The sequence below is a fragment of a genome, unplaced genomic scaffold (assembly GCF_019419815.1).
Source record: "Pyrus x bretschneideri cultivar Hongxiangsu unplaced genomic scaffold, Pyrus_bretschneideri_v1 Contig78, whole genome shotgun sequence".
Taxonomy (NCBI): Eukaryota; Viridiplantae; Streptophyta; class Magnoliopsida; order Rosales; family Rosaceae; genus Pyrus; species Pyrus x bretschneideri.
The window spans coordinates 249,882-256,088 of NW_025999818.1; the positions used below are offsets into that span (position 1 = coordinate 249,882).

General features: G+C 37.3%; 1 pseudogene; it reads right to left on the reverse strand.

The window, feature by feature from the left end:
* Nucleotides 1-4,010: 4,010 nt before the first annotated feature.
* Nucleotides 4,011-5,772, reverse strand: LOC125472950 (annotated as a pseudogene).
* Nucleotides 5,773-6,207: the final 435 nt, after the last annotated feature.

Below are 6,207 nucleotides of genomic sequence, written 5' to 3' on the forward strand. Positions count from 1 at the left end.
ATATATCCTATTTCTGATAGTCGTTGGGTGTCACCCATGCAGGTTGTTCCAAAGAAGTCCGGAGTCACGGTGGTGAGGAATGAAGAACAAGAGCTTGTACCCACTCGTGTTGTGACATGTTGGCGTGTTTGTATTGATTACAGGAAGTTAAATGCCATGACAAGGAAGGATCACTTTCCATTGCCATTCCTTGACCAAATGTTAGAAAGGTTAGTCGGTTATAAATTTTATTGCTTTCTTGATGGATATTCCGAATATTGATGCGAACTAAGTAAGCACACAAATTAAAACCCTCTTGTGACAATTGTAGTAAAAATGCAAGTAGGGATCATTCTAGACCGGGGATTAGGAGGGATTACTAAATCACTTGGACACTGACTCAAAAACATAAAACAAACATTAAAAACACTAAACTAGACTCAAAGAATGCAAAACACTTATAAACACAAATTAAGACACTTTCTAACTAAATTAGAAACTAAGGTAAAGGGGGATTGAGGTTTTGACGAAAATAAATTAAATGCACAAATTGTAATTTAAAGGCAGAATTTAAATATGAATGTGATGAAATATGGAATGAATGCTAGCTAGAAGGTTCTTCTCCACACATGTTACACTTGCATACAAAATGATTTTCAGTTGGTCTTTCGATAAATTATGAAACTCAACACCCCGGGTTAATTAGGTCCGCTTAAATTAACCGTCAAGTTTTCCTTAAGTTAATGAATTGGATGATTGCATGCGACAACCCAAAGCATTCCCCACAAGTTCCCTACATGAATTGCATAATAGAGATACAAGCAAGAATCATTAAGCATCATGAAAACTATAAGTATTGACGAGGCATTCGTTACTATGATTGCATGAAACTTATGCCAAGAATTTATTTAACGCGATTGTTTATAAGCAACCTCCACTACTTGTGAAAATAAGTTCATAACTATTAGGTGAAATTCACTTATATTCTAGCGTCATATTCATGCATGAAAATTAAGCGTGCACTCTCAATCAACATACATAAATAAGTTATCGATCAAGCAGTTAAACAAATTGAATCCACACTTATGAAATTCCAACCAAATATAATCAATTCATATTGCAAGCATAAACATGGTTTCGAATCACCCCCTAGCTAACTAGGGGGATTTAGCCTCTCATGTTCGCAAAAAGAGAAATACAATTGAATTTAAACATAAAGAACAAAGGATTGATTACACCTAAAACGCCCAACGAATCCACTTGAATTTCTGCGCGATTTAAATTCCTCTTCCTCCTTTCTTCTTGCTGCGGCAGAGAAGGTAAAAATGGCTGGAATAGGTTGCGGCTGTTTGATATGTTTTTAGGTTATGGAATGGATGCACGGATTGATGGGATGGAATGGGAAAAAGTGATGAATGGGAGTTGCGGCTGTGATGTTTTTGATGGGAAAAAGTGGCTGAATACTTTATTAGGGTTAATGGAAAATGCACGGCATTGGGGAAATAAGGGTGAATGATGAATGGAATTAAAAGTTGAATAATGGGAAAGAATGGAGTGAATGCCTAGGGTTTTTGGAATATATGCGGCTGCAAGGAGTTATGAGATGTGGTGGCTGCACGGTTTTGTTAGGGTGAAAGTGTAATGCACGGGTTATGGAAGGAATTGGAGAAATATGGAATGGTGGCTGCGGCTAAAGGACAAAAGAAATGGGATTTGCGGATGGAATGGTGGGATTAATTAGAATTAGGATGCATAGGGTGAAAAATGGATATATGTGAATGTTAAAGTCAATGAAAAAATATTGCGGCTGCATGGGGAATAGAAAATGATATCGTGGCTGATTAAAATTGGCATGAATGGGATGCACGGTTTTGGGGGGAATTTAGGGAAGTTGGCTTGCGGCTTAGGGGGGAAGAATTAGGGTGAATATTAGGTGCGGCTAGGTTGTAAAAATGTGTAGGGTTTCAGAAAACTAACCCTAGCTTATTTAAAATTAAATCAAAGGCTTACGAAAATAGGAAATTAAAACATAAATATAAAGGTGCGGCTAGGAAGGGAAATAGGGCTAGGGCCTTGGTTTTGTGTCCTAAAGTGCATACGAGGCCTATAAAGTGGCTAGAAAATATGGACGTTTAGAATTAGGAAAGGTTACCAAAACGGGAAACTTAGGGTCAACTTTCCTAAAATAGGAAGCCTTGTTTGAGTAGGATTCTTCGTTTTGGTAAGAATTCATCGTTGGCGTAGGAATTCGTCGTTTCTTCAAGTCTTCAACTCATTCATTCCTCTTTCGCTCCAAAAGACTCCAATTTGCACCTTCTTGCACACTTTGGCCTTATAATCTGAAAATACACAAAAGTGGCCTTAAACACTGAAATAGATAAGTAAACACAACATAAATGCACGAGAACAAGCTAATTAAGTCGCATGAGGATTCCTACTCACATGAGGATTCCAAGAAGAACAAGGAGTCCTACTCCAACAAGGATTCCTACTTGATATAGGAAAGTTAAGCCAAGGTTTCCCATTTTGGTAACCTTTCCTAATCTTGAAATTCCTTATTTTCCAACCACTTTGAAGGCCTCGTATGCACTTTAGGACACAAAACAAAGGCCCTAGACCCCTTAGGGACCTTTGCTGCACCTTTCCTTTTCTCCCCATCCCTTACCGTGCAAGGGACCCCTTTTCCCTTGGTTTTAGGACACTTCCCCTTTCAAAATAAAACCCTAGTTGCACCTCTTAACCAATTTCCTTTTAATTTTCTGATTTGATTTCCTAATTCTAGAAGCCTTTGACTTAATTTTAATTAACCAAAATAACTTAGGGTTTTAATTTCTGAAAACCCTCATATATAAGCCGCACCCTAGGGAGAATTTACATGATTCATTCATCATTCAAAACCTTGCCGCATCCACCATCAGTTTCCCCCCTTCTCTGCCGCAACCTTTCATCCATTCCAGCCACCTTTCTACTTCTTCCTTACACCTACACACCATTGCAGCCACATTTCATACCTTGCCGCACCCGTTTTCCATCCTAAATTCCCTTCTAAACCAAAAATCACAACCAAAATCACCCTCCATCCTCTGTGCCGCAGCAAGAAGAAGAAGAAAGAGGAGCTTGAAACGTGCAAAAATTCAAAGTGGATTCATTGGGCGTTCTAGGTGTAATCAATCTTTTGTTCTCTATGTTTAATTTCAATTTTGTTTCTCTTTCTGTGAACATGAGAGGCTAAACCCCTAGTTAGCTAGGGGGTGATTCAAAACCATGTATATGCTTGCAATATAAATTGATTACTTTCAGTTGGTCTTTCAATAAATCATGAAATTCAACACCCCAGGTTAATTAGGTTCGCTTAAATTAACCTTCAAGTTCTCCTTAAGTTAATGAATTGGATGGGAAAGCGCATACAACAATTCAAAACATTCTCCAAAAGTCCTTTATGTGAAAAGCATAATAAAGATACAATCAAAGATCATTAAGCAACATGAAAACTATAAGTGTTGACGAGGCATTCGTTACTACTAGCCTCTCTACACGCACTAACGTGCGTGCGAGAGGCATTTTTGTATCACGGGCGCTACGCGCCCCTAAAGGTGTATTGTGTTAGTTTTTCCCATTGTAATTGTCAAGATATACTTTAAATGTATTGTGCAAAGAGGAACTTTTTTTATCATGCACGTCCTAAAAAGTTATCATGTTTTTCGTTTTTACTTTGTGTAAAGTAATGATTTAAATGTTATTCATGCACTTATCAAACAACATACGATTTTAGATGCAAGTTCCTACCTAAAGCCTATGAACAATAGCAAGTATATGTAAATAAATAAAAAAATAGTAAATGAAAACAGTAAGTACTCGTAGCAAAATACAAAACAATTTAAATGTCAAAATATAAATCCTACATAACAATATGTACATTATTCACAATACTCATAGAGTTTATATGTCACTGTTTCTTTTGAAAAGAAAGTTTACATATTGACATCAATGATGCAATTTCCACCCATTTGTTCATGATTGATGCTTCAAATTTTCATTGCCAATCTACAAACGATAGTGAGAAAATTAAAAATCAAATAAAAATAGTTAATTGATAAGTGAGAAATGCATACTGAAAGGTTATCGTTAATAAAGCTGTTACCTATTAGGAATCACCATAATTAGCTGGAATGAAGCAAGACTTCTTTGTATACTACATTCCGTGTAAATACACCTTGTTGGCCTACTATGGAGCCACTTTTTACTAACACGGTTGTGGTTGACTTTGAGACCCCCCTCGATAAAGCCACATATAATTGTCCATGGCTGAAGACATGATCTGGAAGGTAAATGCCTACATGTGGTATTGTCTGACCTTGAGATTTGTTTATAGTGATAGAGAAACTTAGTTTCACTGGAAATTGCTTTCTTGTAAGTTCAAATGGAAGCCCAGCAGTATCAGTACTTTTAAGAGGGATTCTTGGTAAGAAAACTCTGGATCCGGAAATTGTCCAGTTAGAATTTCAGCATCAATAAGATTTCAGTAAGAACCACGACACAATAATCTTGTACCATTACACAATCCCAATTTCGGATCAATATTTCTTAAAAGCATGATTGGAGCACCTCTTTTCAGAGTTAACTTGTGCGGAGGCAAACCACCAAGTGAGATTGAATTCAAGAACTCTGGCTGATACAAATTCCTTGCGTCATCCTCAACTGAATCAAATGAATACATTGTCTCTTCTAAACCCGGAAACATATTGATTATCTTTTCATTCAACATATCAACGTCTTCATTTGTAGGAGTTACCACTGCCCTTTCCACCATGTAGGTTGCATCATTTATATGATCCTCTAAGTCAGGGAAGATTTTGGCAATTAATTGATTAATGGAATGCTCACTCTCCCATGGTATCACCATGCATTCAGGTAGTTTTACCATATCATCCATAATAACATCTTCATTCCCATCACCAACACGAAGTAAAAATTCTGAAAATTCACAATCATTTATGGATCTCATGTTTTGTTTGAGTTTTAAAATCTTTACTTGTGACCAAAATGATGCCTTAACAACACTTGCTTGGATTAGTTTGGACTTGGTTCCTTTCCGGATAACAGAAAGAACTTGTCGAAAATCTCCCCCAAATATCATTATCTTCCCCCCAAATGGTAAGTCAATATCTGTTAAGTCTCTGAACGTTCGATCGAGTGCTTCAAATGCATGACGATGCGTCATTGTTGCTTCATCCCAAATAATTGCCTTTGCCTTTTGTATTAGCTTTGCTAAATCAGATTGTTTACCGATCGAACACATCGATGATGCATCGAGACTAAGTGGTATCTTGAATTTAGAATGTGCTGTCCTCCCACCAGGCAATATCGTAGCTGCTATTCCAGATGATGTTGTTGCTAATACTATGTGCCCCAACCTTCTCAAGCTTGCTAACAATGCGCGATATAAGTAAGTTTTTCCAGTTCCACCGGGACCATCCACAAAAAAAGTTGCATTATCCGATCGTTGAACTGCACCCATTATTATGTTAAACGCACTTTTTTGGTCATCATTTAAGCGTTCAATTGCATCAAGATCTTGTTGTGGAATACATATGGATATTTCATCTTCAATACATCCGGTCATTCCTGAACTTGATTCATTTCCTCTTGTCATTTGGGGCAAATCAAACTCGTTTATACTCTTGTTAAATTGAACCAAAAGTATGTTCAACTCACGCAAGAGTATGTTGGTAGCAAGTGTGGGAGTTATGTTAGTCATGGAAACATAATCTTCCATCATGAATGGACAGAACTCATCCCATAACCCTCGAACACCAATTGGTGCACAATATACCAATATGGTGACGAATAATCTTCTTAAAGGCGACGGCATCTGAATTGTGGAGGCCTCTAACAAACATTGTCGAATACTGTCATCTCTTTCTAACAAACCTCGTTGTTCTGCTGCCTGCTTAAATGTTGGATGCAAAACCCCATTAACTGTTCTCAAGTTTGTGAAGGATGTTGGTCCTCTAACATGATTAAGAAGAATCCGAAGGTAAAATTTTTCGCCTTCAGCAGGTGAAACTGCATATATTCGCCCAATAACCTTGTTACCATTCTTTCTTTTAGACCACTTTCTTTGAGCTTGAATCCATCTGTAATGTGATGGTATCTCCATGTATAAATAATGTCGCGCTTCTGCATCCACATGATTAAGTGTAAAAAATTCAGTCAACATTGTCTTTC